The 18,631-nt window shown below is 52.2% G+C and overlaps 1 protein-coding gene across 1 annotated transcript in view; it reads right to left on the minus strand.

Moving 5' to 3' along the window:
* The window catches only part of LOC149341260 (uncharacterized), an 82,475-nt gene that overhangs the window by 24,707 nt on the left and 39,137 nt on the right, over positions 1-18,631 (minus strand). The gene's annotated exons all lie outside the window — the stretch shown is intronic.

The following is an 18,631-nucleotide window of genomic DNA, read 5'->3' on the forward strand; positions in this document are numbered from 1 at the left end:
TTCTGTGCCAACGTTATTCTAGTACAACCGTCTATAGCAGCGGCCAGCTGAACGAAGCGCGGCCGTCAAGAAGCGGTATGTTGGATTTTAGAACTGTAGTTGGCGTGAACTCACTTCCAATAGCTCGCCGTCGAGACAAAGCTTCGCAAAGAGAGAACTGTTGGTGATGCATGCCCCTGTAAGGACGTTGTGCACCGCGGCAAAGTTCCGGCAGCAGATTCTTTCGTCAGGCTGGGTCGGCCGGCGCTGGCCACACGAACAGCTGTCGGCGGGAGCATCTCATTAACTTTTGTTCTGACGACTCTGTCACAAATGCATGCACGAGAAATGACTCAAGTAATCACTTCTCCGAGTTCGGACCGCCTCCGTGCTGCAGGTGACGCGGCCTGTGGTGTGACTCGGCTGGCTCGGGCGGCGGTGGATCATACCTGAAAAGCGACTCGTCCAGTCCAAAATCGTCGAATGAGTCGTCTTCTAAAGACTCGTTGGTCTCGGAAAAGCTGTCCTCCGCGCTTTCAGTCATGTCGACAGCGCGACTCAGGGTAGTTGTGATATCTTCGGGGACTTCACAGCGCGGCGAACCCGCTCGTGACGTCACAGTCAATACCGCACGAAGGCACCTCCTCGGTTTCGGTTTCGCGGTTTCGGTTTCGAGTTTTGCGTTTTTTGCTGTTTAAAAATTATTTTACGGTTGCTTTTGAAAACCTTCTATAGCACACATTACAGGAGGTTCTTAGGAACACAAAACAGCCATTAACTTAAAATGGCTGAAAAATCGCCGGAGTTGCCCTTTAATAAGCATATAGATGCCTTCATTCCGCGGGCGTCCCTCATACCGTGGGCATTACCCCGGGGACCACAAACCACGCCACGGCGTCAATGCGCTTTTTCTTAATACACTGCCTTATCGTCATCACCCCATCTTCACCGCATTGCACCGCCGTTGCCGTTACCGCCAGGAGGCCAACTTCCTGTGGCGGCTATAGCGCGCCCTCTCGTGGGCGTCGGCGTGACAGGGGCTTTCGCGAACTCAATGCACTGCAGTGAGCCCGGCCGCCGGACGCAGCACTGTGGTCGCCCGATCGAGTATGCGCGGCGGGCCGCGTATGGCAGCAGACAGGGGGGCAGCATGCTTGCAGGAAGAGGGACGGCGCCGCGTCTTGTCACCACGCCCCGAACGACGCCGCCGATCGGGATGGTGGGGTCCACGACCGGAGCGCGGATGTGCGCGCCGCCGCACTGCGTGCATGTTATTCTGGCGGGCGGCGACTTTGACGTGGGAATCGCCTGTTGGGCTGTCATCCTACCGAGGGCACGCCTGAACGTCGCCCCTTCGGTGTGTGTCCAGCGCTTCGTCTGGCGTGTACGAATTCAAGTGAGGATTCACATCTCGCAAGCATGGACGAGGAGCAAGAAACGGAGGGCAGTGGCTCGCAGTTGAAAAGTTTGATAGAAAGAACCAATTATACGAATAGGATCGCACACGTAAGAGAACATTACATCATTAACCAAACGCTCTGAATGGCTCAGTACCCCCTTTTCCAAAAGTAACCGAGCAACAGTTTTTTGCTTCTCAACCGTAAAGCGGAGCATTCACGGCACACCTAAATACCGAAAAGTGTCAAAACGTGAGGTCAGTGCACGTTAAAGAACCCCAGGTGGTCGAAATTTCCGGAGCCCTCCACTACGGCGTCTCTCATAGCCTTAGTCACTTTGGGACGTTAAACCCCATAAACCAAACCAAACCAAAACGTGAGGTCAACCCTTGAACTTATTGTACACAGATCCAGAGCTTAAGGACTTAAGTGCTTCGCTACGCGGCTGAGAAACAAACCGCCGTCGCCTGGCTACTTTTGGCAAACACGGTGCATGTCCTTTTCTTGCTGTTGCGCACTATGAAGCCTCGCTATCAAGTAAAGAGGCCACGTCATTATGACCGAACAGGTGCCACACACTCGACTGAAATATCAATTATTGCCATCACAATAACGTGCAACTCAGAGTAGGTGGTTGGAGCTCAGTTCACGAAACAGTGCGAACCCAGGCGATGTTAAAAGTGAGGAATTTGAATGCCATTTCTGAAGAATATATAGGTTTCGCACCAACCCAGCAGATTTGGTGCTTCAAATCACGTCGTATTCTAGTACTAGAATACGTGTTAGTATAAGGTGCAAACCTCATGCGATTGCTACCGGTGTGTTTCAGCTTGTATTCAGCGCGGCTGAATTTATTAATTAGTGTATAATTAGTTTTCAAAGCCACTACATGTAAACTATGCAAACAAGCCACAGCGGCATGAATCGAAAAGCGGGTAGAGAGCAACTATCATGCGCACCCAATCAGTGTAAGTAACGGTGAGACGTGATTGAATACACGATTTTCGATTCGAATAACTGTGGACACCTCAACCGCGTCTTGAAGGAAGATCTGAAAGTGGGTGGGAAAGTAGAAAGGGACGAAGAGGCGCCGTAATGGAGGGCTGCGGAATAGTTTCGACCCCCTGGGGTTATTCAACGTGTGCTGACATCGCACACCACACGGGCTCCTGCTGCGTTTCGCCCCCTCCGAAACGTTTTTTTTTTCTCCGTGCGTCGTCGAGGCCGAGAGTCCTTCGGCTACCCTCACGTGCGAACCCGCGCGAGGAAAACTGCGGGCGCTAATTTTGGACTTCTCGTATACGATGCGAGCCGGGCGCGCTTGTCTAATCAGGGCTTCATTGTTCGCGGTTCTCGCCTTGAGTTGATCAGGACAGCTTTTTATAGCTTTTTTCGGTCAGCTATTAGGAAAGATGGAGCATACATACACCGCTTTCTTTATATCTATCATCTCGAAGTTCGCGAGACACCGCATCTGTTGTGTACGCCGGGAGGAAAGCCTGCGTCTGCTTCGTGACGATCGACAAGCTGCGGACTCTGAAAAGCCGCTTGGAAAGAAAATAAGTACTACGTAAGCGATTAAAAAGGCACTGAACAAGAGATGATTGTGAGAGTCGCTTTTTTTCCGCTTCCGTTATGAACAGCGTTCGCCGTCGTGATTGGGAGCGAGCTGCTTTCGCTGATTGGCAAAAATACGGGGGCTCCGGGAGGGATACGCAATTTCCTTCCTCCAGCTGTAGAGGGACAGGCACATCGAGCTCCGATTACAATCGTGGAAGTTTTGCTCTGTACCATACGACATCGGGTATACTGTATAACACTCTAAGCAGAAATGAGTAAAAAGGGAGTAAAGTTGTCCTAGAGTGCGCCAGAGGACAGCTTATTCCCTTTTTACCCCATATAGGTGTATTTGTGTTTAGGGTGATATATACTTCCCGCTCTAGAAAATTCAGTACGCGCGCAATGACATGGTTCTTCGGCGCGCTTCGGCCGCCGAGAATCATCAGGGAATGAAGAGAGCGATGGCTCCGTGCACACAGGCGTATATGGAAGAAGCTTCCTTGCATGTGGGAGGAACATAAAAAGAGGAACAGGTGGGGGTGGAGAAGACGTGCGCGCAGATGTAATGGCGGGGTTCCCGAAAGATGGGCTCACCCACCGGTGATCAGCGATCATGTCAGGGTTCACATCCGCGAACACCCAGCGCGGAGCGGCGGCTTTCTAGGGGATGGACGTTCGAAAGCCTCGGCGCAGAATTGTATACGACGCGCCCTTCGCCGCGATAGAGCGCGCCTGCCTCGCGTGAGCGGGAACGGTGAAAGCACGGATCGCCGTCGGTCCGTAATAATCATGGTCTCGCCCACGTCAGCGCAGCGTGCCCCGGCGGCGCACGGATGGGAGCGGAGAGCCGATCACGACCTGGGATCCAGAGAATACGCCTCCTGAGGCAAGGTGCCCATCCCCATCGGAATCGCGAGGCTATAAACCGCACCGCAAACAGCTTGCCGCGGTATTGAAGTGTACAGCAGTCTTAGCGTCGACACGAGCTCAGTTTAGACCAAGCCAGCGAATGCTACTTGTGCCGCTTTGAACAATGCTGAAGGGTGTCCCCTGAAGCCATAATTTATAACGATCCTTCTTCCTACTCATTATTTTCCTTCTTTGCTATATGTTTGGGTCGTCACCACCGTCGACACTGGAGCCAACGATGTACGCTGCTTGCTATGTATCGAAGCTGCCGTCACGGGCACCGTGGTCGCGGATCTAGTAGCCAATGGTTGTGAGGCGCAGTAGCTTGGGAAAGGAATAGCGACGAAGTGCTGTTCCGTGTACGAGATAACAGGACGGTTATTTTGTTTGCGTTAATTGCCAAGCACATCAATTAGCAGACCTCTTCGGAAGCGGTGTGTGGAAAGCGAATTATACTTTTATTACTCTGCCCCATGTTCGTTTCTTAATGGAAGATACGGACAGTGCGTCACGTAAATAGGTCAATGCTTCTAATTTATCCGTTTCATCGAAGACAGACTCACGCAAGTTAGGAGCTAGCAAATTTCATAAGTACTACTACTACGAAATGTTAATTAGCGGACTTTCTAGCTGTCGCGGAAATGAGAAAAGGTGAAGTTAGAAAGTTCCAGAGCGTCGAAACAAATGCGCAATAATTAAGCCTTTTAAACTTTATTCTGTAATGAGAAACGCAGTTTGAAACAGCGTTTTTCATTCCCGTCCGCCGTCTCTTTCGCGCTGCTCACAACAAAATATGACCCGCAAGGTGTTTTCCCAGAGAACGCTTCTTACTATGAGCTCGTATATCAAGCTTTTTTTTTTTTTTTTTGCAAAAGCAGGTGCTGTCAACGTCGCCTCGGTCACCCGCAGCGGCGTCAGCAAGTGCGACAAGAAGGCTGGCCGATCAGGAAGTGGAAGGAAAGAATCTCGCCAAAGGAAGGGGGCCGGCGGGAGACAGGTTGCGTATACGTCAATCCGCTCTTCTTTCTATTCTTCTTTCACCTTGTTCCCTCTTTCACTCCCCGTCCTTTAATCTTGCGCCGGCAGACGCTCGGTCCTCCCGCCCGGCTGGCGGCGTGACGAGTGTGCGGTGCCCCCCGTCGACTCCGTCAGCGGGACCTCGCCGCTCCTTCGGCGAAATTAAATATCCTGTCGGCCGCGGCGCTCCGCGGGAGCCGCCGCACAGGTCGCGCACGCGATGCCTCTGTACCGACACCTCTTCCCGCCTCCGTCTCGTCTTTACACGTCTGCGTGCAGGCGGGGACGTCGTTTCTTGTTGCCACTTGCGCGCTCTTCTTTTCTATGAATTGGACAGGCGGCTGCACTAGTGAAGGGAACGACGATGCGTGCACTCTTTCTCAATAGTTCCCGAGTACTCTGACTTGTGGCAGGCTCACGGCCACCTATCTCCACTGCCGATGGTTATAATTAAGGGTTTAGACCGTCGCGCGTACTCTACTGTCCGTCTCATGTGCGCGTCGTTCACAGAACCATAGCAGTAATCCTCCGCAAAGACCAACAGCCGGTGTGGTCACAGGCCGAGGGTCTCCTCTTCTCAATTATAAAACTGGAACTCCGCACAAGCCCGGAGCTTTAATCTTGACGAAAGGAAGGTTCAATGGCGAAATTCAGAATATCCATTTGAGGCCACGTAGCGTTATACACGGAATGGACCGGAATGCAAGCACGCGCGCAACTTTCCGCCCTGTTCCTATCGGAACAGGACCGCCGAGTTCGGGAATCCAAATAGGGGCGTCGGAATCGGCTGTTGCTCTAACCTAGCCCTGCGTCTTTAATATTTGCTTCGCCTGTCGGCCTTTTGCTGTCATCTGAGAAGAGACAGGTTCAAGACGGCCCTGGGGACCGGTCTCAGTTGAAGAAGCTCAACATAACGGGCGCTACACTCCCCGTCCGCGATCATCGATCGCTAAGGTGACAGAGTACCTGAGATAGATTCACCTTCATTGTTTCTCCTTGAATTAATTTCCCTTAACTGACAAGATTAATTTCCCTTGTGTAATAAAAGATAAAATGTGCAATAAAACGCGTAAAAAAAGATGTATGGAAACGCAATATAGTAATCCATTAGATCTCTGTAATTGTTCAGTTACCTTTCATGTTCCATAATTGACCTCTGAAGTCACTTCCAGTGCAGATGAAGTAATTGTAATTGAAACTGGTTGCTTGTTTTTCGTAACCTGTGCAAGATTGGTAGCCGAGACGTCGCTTCTACGACTTGTCCTTCATGCATCCGGTCTCTAACAGGAACGAGCATGCCATATGTGACCGAGTTCTGAAATATCATACTTTCGTGGCAGACTTGCCTTGGTTTACATACTTCGTTGAGCTCGAGCCCATATCGGCTACCCTTTGCTATAGAGGTCCAGCATCCCCTCCGTGTGCGCAGTCACGGCTCGCCTTTTCGAATAACTCAGGACCATCTGCATCGCGGTGTCTTACGCGCGAGGCGGGCAGCAGTTGGCCGCTCGCAGTGGTGCACGCAAACGGTGAGACAGAGAGGAGCCGCTGCCGCGCGACGCGACGCCGACAAAGACGGCGCCTCAAAGGGTGAGAGCGACCCTGCGTGCAAGATGCCGCTCCTGCTTCTCGGAGAGTGAAGTACTCTGAGCACGCACAGGCGAGCAGGGGAACACGGAGCAACAAGGAGCGCCGAGAAGCCCGCAAGCACTGTCACGGCCGGTCTGGAAACGCGGGACAGCGAGAAACACGACCGAACGCCGCGCGGTGGGAAGTTCGAGATCGGCTTGCGGACAGAAACCAACCGCTGTCGCGAGAGATGCTATAGCGGCCTGAGGTGCCTTCGTGAGAGCGCCTCCGTTTAGGGGAACGACAGCCACTGTTCAGTCTGGAGGCGCCGCTTGGTTTCACAAGGATATCGTAGAACTCCGTTATGGACATGGTGCTTCTAAATTTCTACGTGAAATAAGACTTCGGCGCTTGGCAGCTGTATTCGATGATCTCGCTACTCAGACAGCCGAAAATGCGTCCTGTCGAAAATTGCTTGTGGAATAAAGTAGCGTAGTTGGCGTCACCGTAGACGTCGAAAAGATGAATGTTGATGGACTAGAAGACTGCCGACTGCCAACGGAGCACCTGCCTTGCACTTCAGCGTGGTTCAGACGGCTGTCAGAACTAACGAGATAGGAACGTGGTAGAAATGCACGGATGGCTCTTTCGCTAGACGAATAAGCAATCAATAACATCCATCTGCGCTCTGCGGTCAGTGCTTAGTTAGAGCTCAAAGTTTTGTCTTCCGGGACGTCAACACTGCGGTCGACACTCATACCGCGACGTCGTAGATGCGATTTCAGATGAGGACGGTGCTTTAACACTGCGGCCGGGTTAAACCATGACAGTTTGAGTATACCGGCACATCAGTGGACGTCAGTTATAAGCTATCAGGGCGGAATCAAATGTGAATGCCGCTTATGGACAGAACGCCGTCCTTAGCCTTCTTACGCTCACCTGTAGCAAGAAACCTGCATATCTCTTGTGCCTTTGTGTAAAATGTCGTGCGAAGTGTATATTCGTCAGTTGGTTGCACACCGACTTCACGCAATGCATTCGAAGAATAATGCACATGAATGTCCGCGTTTCAGCCGGGCCTGGCAGGTATATCCGCAAACGGGATCAGCCTCAACTGAAGCCGCTTCAAGGCGCAGGTTTTCGTGTGTATATTATCAGGCCGAGATACGGCATAGCCAACTGTTGTGTCCCCTTATTGCTTTTGTGTGTGTGCGCCCCCTCCTAACGACCACTCACATTCCCCTCCTAACGACAGTTCGCATCCTCCTCCTAACGACCACTCGCATCCTCCTCCTAACGACCACTCGCATCCTCCTCCTAACGACCACTTGCCCCTCGTCGCACGCTGTCGCCAGATGCCCCCCCATGGTGCGCCCCCGCATCCTCCTCCTGTTTTGGGAAGCCACTCCCTCCCGTGGACGCTTCTCCGCTCCCTCCTTTCTTCGGGCGGCCAGTTCGGCTCCTGCCTCGGTCGACGCTGGTCGCACCCTCATCGGCTTTAAATAAACGAAGTCTTAAAGTACCGTGTGCGTCTTTCGCTGCATTCAACACAGCGACCGGACACGACAGTGGCGACGAGAAAGTGGATTCGACCCGCGCTACGCAACGCTATTGACAAGCCATGGCTACGCGAGGGTTTCCCAATCAGATACCAGAGTTCAACGGCTCATCGTGGTCATCGTGGGTTGGACGCCTTCAGTTCTACTTTGAAGCTAACAACATCACAGACCCAGCCTTGAAGAGGGCCAACCTGCTGACGCTGTGCGGGGAGCAGACCTACGATACTGTCTGCGCCCTTATTCAGCCAAGCACACCAGCGGCAGTGTTTTACGACGACATCGTAAAAGCGCTGCAAAAGCACTACGACCCAAGGCCATCCGAGGTCTACAGCCGGGCTCGCTTCCAACGACGAGATCAACTGGGAGGAGAAACTGTGAGCGCCTACGTAGCCGCGCTCAAGAAGCTCGCTGCCGACTGCAATTTTGGAACGCTGTCGACAACAGCTACCGGGCAGGAGGGAGACGCAGCTTCTTCTGCTAACACCACCATGCTTCCCTTGGACGTGATGTTACGCGACAGATTTGTGTGCGGACTGAGTGACGAGTCACTGCAGCAGCGCCTGTTCGCTGAGAAGGACCTCACATTCAGCAAAGCTTACGACATCGCCGTTCGAGCGGAGAGCGCCGGTCACCAGCAGAGAGGGATTCGCCGGAACACCGAGCCGGTACACCAGACAAGCAACCAGGTGCGCAAGCCTTCTGTTGTTGTTAAATCGGTCAAAAAGGCACAACGCTGCTGGCGGTGTGACGACCAACACAACCCCCAGGGATGTCGATTCCAGTCAGCCACGTGTAATTTTTGCCACAAGCGAGGGCATATCGAAAGAGCATGCATTACGAAACGGAGACTTGCCAAGATAAAGTCACCTTCCCAGCCTAATCACAGCGTCAACGCCTCAGAGAATACGCCGCTATCTGATCTCCATGGAACAACATCAGCAACACCATCTGTGTTGTACGACCTGAACACCATGAATCTCGGCACGCGACCGAAGATTTTTACAGAAGTAAGCGTACATCACCAGCTGATTAAGTTCGAGGTGGACTCCGGCGCAGCCTGTACTGTGATCAGTGAGGACACGTTCCGAACTTCATGGCCATCTGACGCACCCGCCCTGCAACAAGACGACACGCACCTGCGAACGTGGTCAGGACAGAATCTGCCACTATTGGGCTCTGCCAACGTGCAGGTTAACTACAACGGCCAGACCCATACGCTACCTCTGCTTGTTGTGAAGGGCACAGGATCAAGCCTTCTAGGGAGAAACTGGTTTTCTCCACTAGGCGTGATGATATGCGGCATACACCAGACGCCGAGCCAGAACATAGTTGAGCAACTGCAAGAGAAATACGAAAGAGTATTCTCGGAAGAGATTCCCGGAAACGAAGGGCCCCCGGTCACACTGGAGTTGTTGGACAACGCGCAACCCAAATTTCTGAAGGCCAGGCCGGTGCCGTTTGCTCTCCGAGATTCAGTTGAAAAAGAGTTGGACAAACTGGAGCAGCAAGGTGTCATCGAGCCGACGCAGCATTCCATCAAACTCTCAGCGTACGACTACGCTCTGGTCTACCGCAATGGGAGTAAACATCAAAACGCCGATGCGCTAAGCCGTCTGCCACTAGACGCAACTGTTGACGAACCATTTCCACCAGGAGACGTTCTGATGTTCGAAGCACTGCCAGAACCTCCGCTTACAGCAGGCACAGTTGCAGCATCTACGCAGAAGTGCGCAGCTCTCCGGCTAGTTTACACAGCTGTTCAACAAGGCAACGTGCATAAACTCAAAGGGGACAACTTCGACGCTTACCGCAGGCGAGCTACAGAGTTGAGCACCCATCGCGGCTGCATCATATTTGGGTCCCGAGTTGTGATGCCGAGAGAACTACGCGCACAAGCTATGTCTCTCATCCACGCCGGACATCGGGGCATCGTTGCAATGAAAAAGTGTGCCAGAAGCTACATGTGGTGGCCTGGCATTGACAACGACATCGAAACAGTGGTGCGAGAATGCAAGCCTTGCCAGAGCAGCCGGAGCGCCCCGCCGAAAGCTCCTGTCCCAGAATGGGAAAAGCCAGACACACCATGGCACACACTGCACATTGATTTTGCAGGACCAATTGAGGGCTGCACTTTCCTTGTGGTCGTAGATGCCTACACAAAGTGGCTTGAGATAAGGCAAATGGGACAGACGACTTCGGCAGCAGTCATTGACAACCTCCGATCACTATTTGCAACGTTCGGCCTGCCGCGCAAGGTAGTGTCGGACAACGGAACACCGTTTGTGTCTGCGGAGATCCTCAAGTTTTATCGCGACAACGGGATCTCATCAGTTACATCGGCCCCCTACCACCCAGCGACAAACGGACAAGCCGAGCGCTACGTAGCCGAGCTAAAACGCGCCCTTGAAAGAGATCAGACAGGCTCGCTGCAGCGCCGCCTTGCGCGCTTTCTCTTCAAGCAGCACACGACGGTTCAGAGCACAACAGGCGAGACCCCCTCGAAAATGATGTTCGAGCGTGAAATGCGAACCCAGCTCACAGCCATCCTCCCCGAGCCAAAGGCAGAGACGTTCCGGGAAGAAAAAGCAATTCCGCGCTGCGGCACGCTTAATGAGGGGCAGCGCGTCCTCGCCCGACAGTTTCTGAAAAAGCCACGCTGGGAGGAAGCTACAATTGTCAGACGCATAGGCCTGCGCTCTTGGCTCGTCAACATACATGGCACAGTAGCACGCCGACATCTCAACCAGCTGCGTAGATTTACGACGCCGTCTGAGAGCTGTCCGCCAGCGGAGAGAACACGTGCACCATGTTCCCACATAGCCTGGCACCTCTTCCCGGAAGAAGAGACTTCGCCCAGGACAGACCTAGGAGACACAGCGAACAACAGCCAGCCTACAAGTGTTTCTCCCCCGAGCGCACAAAGCCAGCGCGCCTCCACGCGTGAGCGCCGACCCCCTGCACGATACCAGGCAACTTTCTAAGGGGGAAGGAAGTGTTGTGTCCCCTTATTGCTTTTGTGTGTGTGCGCCCCCTCCTAACGACCACTCGCATTCCCCTCCTAACGACAGTTCGCATCCTCCTCCTAACGACCACTCGCATCCTCCTCCTAACGACCACTCGCATCCTCCTCCTAACGACCACTTGCCCCTCGTCGCACGCTGTCGCCAGATGGCCCCCCATGGTGCGCCCCCGCATCCTCCTCCTGTTTTGGGAAGCCACTCCCTCCCGTGGACGCTTCTCCGCTCCCTCCTTTCTTCGGGCGGCCAGTTCGGCTCCTGCCTCGGTCGACGCTGGTCGCACCCTCATCGGCTTTAAATAAACGAAGTCTTAAAGTACCGTGTGCGTCTTTCGCTGCATTCAACACAGCGACCGGACACGACACCAACAATACGGGACAAAAGCATTTTTCTACGGAAAAGTTTATGAACGCAAATTTTTCATATAGTATAAGAATTCACTATAACAATCAATACATTCGCAGATATCCGGTCGGCAGACTTGCAACGTTTTTGCTATCGTCATTAACGTTTCCCATTGGTTTTTATGGCAGTCCTAAGTGTTCGATGCGAGCAATGGAAAAACTTTAAACGAAAGATTTTGCTACGCACCGGAAGAAGGGACCATTAACTTCTTTATTTACTTAACAGCACCTCACATTATTTAAATATTAAAAAAAAATGCCCCAAGAATGCTGGACACGATTAAGTTCCAGCTCCCAGAGCACGGGATGCTAGAGATTTTTCTAAGCGATTTTCAGGCCATTTGCAATTTGTTTTCGTGCGCCACTTACCGGCCACTGTCAGAGAATCAACACTGGCATAGGATAGTGAACAATGCTCCCTCGTTATCGCTACAGAAGTTTGGGAAAGGGTGCGATAAGCTAAACCGTTGTAAACGACGCTTGCCTGTATACCTCCCGCAATCCGATAGACGACACGACTGCAGAATTTAGATAGAAAAGTTCACGGACGTCACCAGATAACAGCATTTATTGCGGCGTGAATGATATATGTTTTGGAACTAAAGTAGAAACTCAAGATGTTCCTGCGTACTCCCGTTCAACGCTGCAAGGAGCAACAGGGTCTAGGATGCTGAACCCACTCGGGCGCTCCAACAAGGAGTGTCCGCCTGGCTTGCTTACTCGGTTGCTTTGCGAAAACCAGAGAAAGCGTTTCACAGCCTATCGACAGCAGTGCGGAGCACAAGGCGACGGATTCCAGACCTGCAAGGCTTGAGCTCGTGAGAACAGCGAACTTTTCGCTCACTCTCGTAGCTTCTACACTGCGACGGACAACTTGTAAGGAGTTTTAATGCAAATGCATTACTGGCCCAATTACGAGAAAAGCCGGCGGCGTGTGTAAATGTGTGTACTCACAGATACAGAAAATCCCAGCAATGGCAAGGATGGATGGATGGAAAAAACTTTATTGCTGATAAATTTAAGGTGTTCTTGACCCTTACGGGTCACTGGGCGCCGTGGTCGATCCTTGGTCCAGGATGCCGCACTTGACTGCTGCCATCGTGGCTCGGCGCACAAGGAATCGTTGCGCTTCCTCGTCCTCGCTGGCCAGCAAGTGCTCCCACTGCATCACACTCGGGTAGGGTGACGTCATCAAGCGACCGTATGACGCACAGAGCAAGCCGAGAACCGCCACTTCAAACAATCATATGCATGCCTGTTATCTGTTATATATACATGTCGTTCGTCTATATATACTCTCCACTGGCCGACCTCAATATGGCGCAAGTTTTTCCCGACTACATTCGTACCAAAACTGTGACGCAATCGTTTGTCTTACAGCGTTGCCGGTGGTGTCATACGATTTCTCGTTGCATGTAACTTACATGTGCTAGTCAATTCTGAGGCTAGCTTGCGACAGGAATTCAAGCTGACGACATATTCACCTTCAATTGTATGCCTTCCCAGACTCTTTACCTCTTCTCTTAAGGAGTGGTTGACGTGTCCACTGAGGTGAGAGACATTTACTGAGCCATTTCCTTTCCTCAAAAACCAATTTTCATATCAAAATTGTGATGCAACCGTTCGTCGTGTACAGCGTTTCGGGCGGTGTCATACGCGCGGGCGCGTATGTGCGTGTGTGCGTGTCAATGCACCCAGGGAGAGTAATACTTTTGCATTCCCACACGTAAGCAGCCTTAAGTGTCTCTGCCGAATTTCTTCTAGACAAGATACCACGTTCACTCCAGCGTGCTATAGCCACTTTAAGAAACAAAGTTGCTTCTGTTCTTCCTTTTTTTTTTTTTCCTATAAGCAAGCGATTCAAGCCTGTCGATATGCGGTACGGAGCAGGTCGACTTCTCGTTGCCGAGAGAACTGTCAGGCCAATGGCAGGCTGAGAACGGGAGTGTACGGGGCCGTGATTTACGACCACAGCGCCGGTCGCCGGGGCCACACAGATAGTCCGGAAAGAACAGGTCGCCACCGGCTGTGAGGAAGTGAACGTAACTTGCGCCGAATGATAGGCAGGGAGGTTAGAGCCTGTCTCGCTAAAACCGAGCAGCACTGTGGGTGATGGCGTCATCTCGCAACGCGCCAAACTAGCCGAGATGTCAACGTGGTAACAGCAGTTCTTGATTCACCGGTACCTTGACTACCGTGTCGTCTGTCGCAATGACTGGCCCTGCGAACGAGCACCAGCCATTTAAAAACCGTTATCACATGCGAACGGCTCTGTGAGCGCGGCGCAAGACTTGCTGACGCCAGTTGTAAGGGTCACGAGGCTGCACATTTTTAGTGTGACAGGCAATAAAAGTGGGGCGAGCCGGCGGTGAATGATGGGCCCCGACAGGTGGTCTTCGTGAGAAGAGCGGCGCGTTCTTTGCAGTCCGCGATGGCATCGGATACTTGAGAAAGGGAAACAATACGCGCCAAAGTCGTGCTGTGATGCCGACCGATGAGACGATGGTGGCGGAGTCCTGGGTTGTCCGGAGAGAGAGCAAGTGAGAAGTTTTAGGCCTGGTCAGATGTTTAGGGGAATCCCCCAAGGTGGAGTAGATTTTTAATAAGGGAGTAATTACTCACTGGCATACGGCTACAAAAGAAAGCTATACAGCTTCCACACAAACTTCGTAGTTAAAGAAAAATTCGTTCTGGTTAGGGGTTCGAACCCGGGACCACCACTTGACCGGAGCAGTCGCACTACCAACTGCGTTAACCAGGACGGCTGGCACATGGTAGGGCGAGAGCGAACTGATCAATAACTCGAAGTGGGATCAGTGTTGGTCAAAGGTTTAATGTAATCCCCCAAGGTGGAGTAGATTTGTAAGTAGTTTGAGTAGTTGGTCAACCAATGTGCATCCCCGCAGACTTGCAATCTAACGCCGTGTCGGCAGTATGGCCTTGCACCAGAACTGCCCATACACGGTGGGAGGTTCTGGTGTCCTTCGACTGATCGTGTTGTCAACGAGAGGTGCTTCGTTCAAGGGTTGCGATCATGCTGAGTTCTATAATGATAAGCAACATACCATGATATAAGAATTGCAACTTGCGCAGCGCAACAATTTAGCGAGCGAATAAACGTGTGTCGACAGAGAGAAACTTTTGCACTACACTAGAGCATTGAAGGACTATGACTAGAGTAAGCAGCGCGTTTTCACAACACCGCCAGAGTAATAACGGATGAAGGAGGGAAAAACAACGAAAGAATATTTGTAGCAATAGTAAATGCAATCTTGCTTTCCGATTCAAACTGAAAGCACAGCGCACGAAGGACGGGACAAGGCGAGACAAACACAGCGCTGTCTCTTTCTTAGTCCCGTCCTTCGTGCGGTGTGCCTTCAATTTGAATCATGTACCGACTAGCCCAGACCAATACCTTACTGCAATACATTTCTTTCCGAATGCGGACGTAAAGGGGCCTAGGAAAAAGTTGCACAAGAAAGCATGAAGAGTGCATCAGCATCAACTTTAAGGCAGCAGTCGACAAAAGGGTACGACGATTACAGCAAAATAAAATGAAAAGCATATAGTACTGACAGATGAAAACAAAGATATTTTATTAGATAATTACGGTAAATAGAACACAATCCGCTGCGGGACATAATGAATGCCAAAAAAAAATGACATCCCAAAGGTCCGCGCCTCACTGATCTTCAAGACCTGATCCTATGCGGCAAGGAGAGTCTCGACGTTTTGCTGGCGGAAATAAACACAACAGAACCCTGTCAATTTTGAAGCGTGGCCACACGCTGTTCACGATCATGGGCTTCGATTTCGCTTGCACGTTGACGGGAAAGACTCAAACGGTGGTCCTGTTCCGACCTTTCAGCGAGGGACACAGGTCTACGAGCTCTGAGCACTTTTATAAACCCACGATTAGACGTTTTCACGTAGCCTGCACTTACGCTGGAAAGGCAGAGGCTCACATTATTTTTGCGGTTGGCCAGTGGCGCAAGTAGCGGGCGACCGTTCACCCGAAGAACTAAAGAAGTGCACCCGCAATCGCCCGCGCTATATAGGAAAACATATCATCAGTGGCCTCGTTCTCCGCTGAAACTGCAAAGACCTAATCGCAACATTGTGTTCGCCAACAGAGATAGCGATCTTTGTTCCGGAAGTCATAGGTATATGCGCGCACGCACAATGGTGGCAATCATTTTCTTTCATGTGAGGTATTGTGTCTTCTCCGAACTGTGACTTTCCAGCGCCCCCTTCACTAGGCCCTCTATATTGCTGCGCCTATACTGACAATCTACGGTGTTAGCCACACAACGAAGCACGTGGACGGACGTCAGCTGCACACACGGATACATGCGTGCATACGTAACACAATTCCATCTGTCGCGCTCCTCTATGCGTTGTACCGGCGACAAAGGCACGACCCGTACACGGAAACGTTTTCAACCACGGTATGGAGCACGGATGGAACACAGTTCGTCGCTGAGATCCATAAAACGACTCACGTAACGATAACGACGATCGCTCCGACGCTTACAGAGGGGAGCGTTACGGTGCTACCCGCAGCATGTTCCTCTCCCCCCGGAACTGGGTGGCGGAAAAACGCATCTTTCGGCGCGAGATCGTATCATCGCGGTGCAAGACTGGTTCAATGGCGCGCCATCGCATCGTCCAATCTGGAGCGGCCTCAATGCGCCATCCCTTTCCGCATGGGGAGCGTATCAGGCCGGTCCTGGACGTCGTGAAGAACCCCGCGGCAGAAGCGATGCCGAGATGGCCTCGCCTGACCTTGATTGCGGTTCGCGGAGACGAACAGGCGCGAAGAGACGACGACGGACAGCGTTCTCGGCATATACGCCGTGTCCGCAAGCTGCGCATACGTTGTACTGTATCAGATGCATAACGCTGTAGGGGGGAACGAAGGAGGGCACTAACGTCTAAACATAGACCAGACGTTTCATACGGCTGTACCCGTATACAGATGACTCCGGAGCCGGCCCCTGTGTTTGGATGCTTTCAATCGTGTCTTTCTTTTTCCATTTCCAACGTGGTTAAAGCTTTCTCGGTATGCAGGAGATGCGATTTTATGCGAGATACGTGCGTTTAGTTCGGACGCGATCAGGGCGATCGGTGTATATAAGCAGTGTACCAAGAGATAACAATATGCGCTACATGTTGTACACAGAGTGCAAGTAGGCCGAACCACGCAGGCTAGATTTGCGCCTCTTTTGACTTGACCTAATATACGGTGGTAGAGCGCATTTGGCTTTGTGCTCCGCGCCGGCCAATCTGGCCTGAACTGGACATGTAGTAAATCACTAGCAATTTAATCGGTTAATCTAGCGCCCTAAACGGCCCGTTACGTGAACGCCTCTTATATATGAGTGTTGTTACACGGGTCACCTGATCCATCGGCTCGGCCCGTTTGGAAAGCTTGTAGCCCGTATAACATCAGTTGGCACTTCCTCGTTCGGTCGGGTTCGTTTCCCTCGCACGTTCTGCAGCACTGCCGGTAGCGAAGGCGGCGCCACCCCGCCGACGACGTCCGATCTTCTCCGCGAGGCCTCCGCATTTAGAAAGGAGCGCCGTTCGCCGCCCGGAAGGTAAACAAAGAGGCGCCGTCCCCGTTCTGCCATGCAGCGCGACTTTTCTTCTTCTCGAGGGTCGCATTTTCCTCGGCGCCAAACGCCGCAGCTGCAGCGTTTAGCGAAAGATGAGTGGAGGTGGAGAGAGAAAGAGAGAGAGAGCCACCGCCTGTCATACATCAGCGCATGCTTGAATGCCGGGGGGCGACCAGGAAGATGGCGTGCCCCTGGTCAGCGAACGCACGCGCGCACGCTCTCGCTCCTTAATGAAAGGCGCGTGGGTTCCGCTCTTTAGCTGGACGGCTTTCGGTCTGGCCGGCCGCCGGTTTACAAAAGGCGCTCTCCTCCACGGCCCCTGAAGGGAGAGTCGTTTTGTTTCTCCCGCCCTCTGATTTGTGCGCATCGCTCAGCGCAGTCGGCGCCCACGGGTGTCCCTTAATTCGCGCGCGCGCCGTGGCTTCGCGGCCATTGATGGGTCGTTAACCCGCCTGTGCCGGGCGACAGACTAGTCTGCGCTGCAAAGCGACAGCGGTTTGCGAGCGCTGTACAGCTGTGGTTCGTACTCGCCATATGTAGCGCAGCTCTCGGGATCCGCTGTCTCTGAGAGCACTAAATTGCCGGCCGCGCTGTGGTGCAAGGACTCCCGGCAGATATGCGCTCGCATTCACAAGCAGAATGCTAGCAACTACAAACAGTCTAGAGCACGTCGCCTGGCTGAATGTGAAGCGTGCATGAAACATTCATAGGTGTTGGGTTCATAGCTGGGCTCTCGCAGAATTTTGTCTAAAAAAAACTCGCCACCATTCGCGAAATTTCAGTTCAAAGGTAACCGTGCATCGCAGTTCTATGACAAATCCATCAGCGAGAAGCTAATGTTGAGAGCGCGTTGCACTTCGAGGAATATGCAATTCATGGAGTGGCGCCTGTTTTGACCAACCAGACATTTCATTCTTGAGTTCTTAGTATGACCAAGAGTGGATCAAAGAGAATGGCAGGGGGGGGACTTAACTCCAACGAACTCCCTAAGCGAGAAATGTTACACAGGAAAACCATGCCGAACCACATTTTTTCGCCGAAGAGAGACCAAGAAAGACTCCCCCTCCCCCTCCGCTGCCTCCAGAAGTGACCCATAAATTTGCCCTTGGACATGACCCCATGAGCATGTGTTCGAGAACGTGAGTCCGTGCATCATTTTTTTTTTTTTACACTAGTTCGCATTTAGTTACGAAGACACTGTGCGAGAAGGCTCCTGTGGCGATCGAGTCAAGGATGCGTTTGACGCTAAAGAGAACATATTGCTTTTAGCGTCACTCTGCTGACTCCTTCCAAGATGCTTCCAATCAAGTCCTGTCCGGTCAAGAAACGGAAATTCGGGATGGAGATGGGAGATGCCCTGCCGCAGGCAGATATGCTGAGGCGCCATGTGCATTCCTGTATCCGGCAAATTCGTTGTGTGCTTCCCTTGTTTTTTCTTTTGGAGGCTTCCGCCCGGACATGCCTTTCTTCTTTTCGCGAGGAATTACAGCGAAGCTTCTGCGTGGCCTTATTCGTTTCTCCTGCGCTACTCGCTATTTGACTCCGATCTCCCAAAAATCCTCTAGAGCGGCCCATCTATGCTTCAAGTGGATCACACTTCAG

Source organism: Amblyomma mixtum, chromosome 5 (genome assembly GCF_055824585.1).
Source record: "Amblyomma mixtum isolate Tamu chromosome 5, ASM5582458v1, whole genome shotgun sequence".
NCBI classification, from domain to species: Eukaryota; Metazoa; Arthropoda; class Arachnida; order Ixodida; family Ixodidae; genus Amblyomma; species Amblyomma mixtum.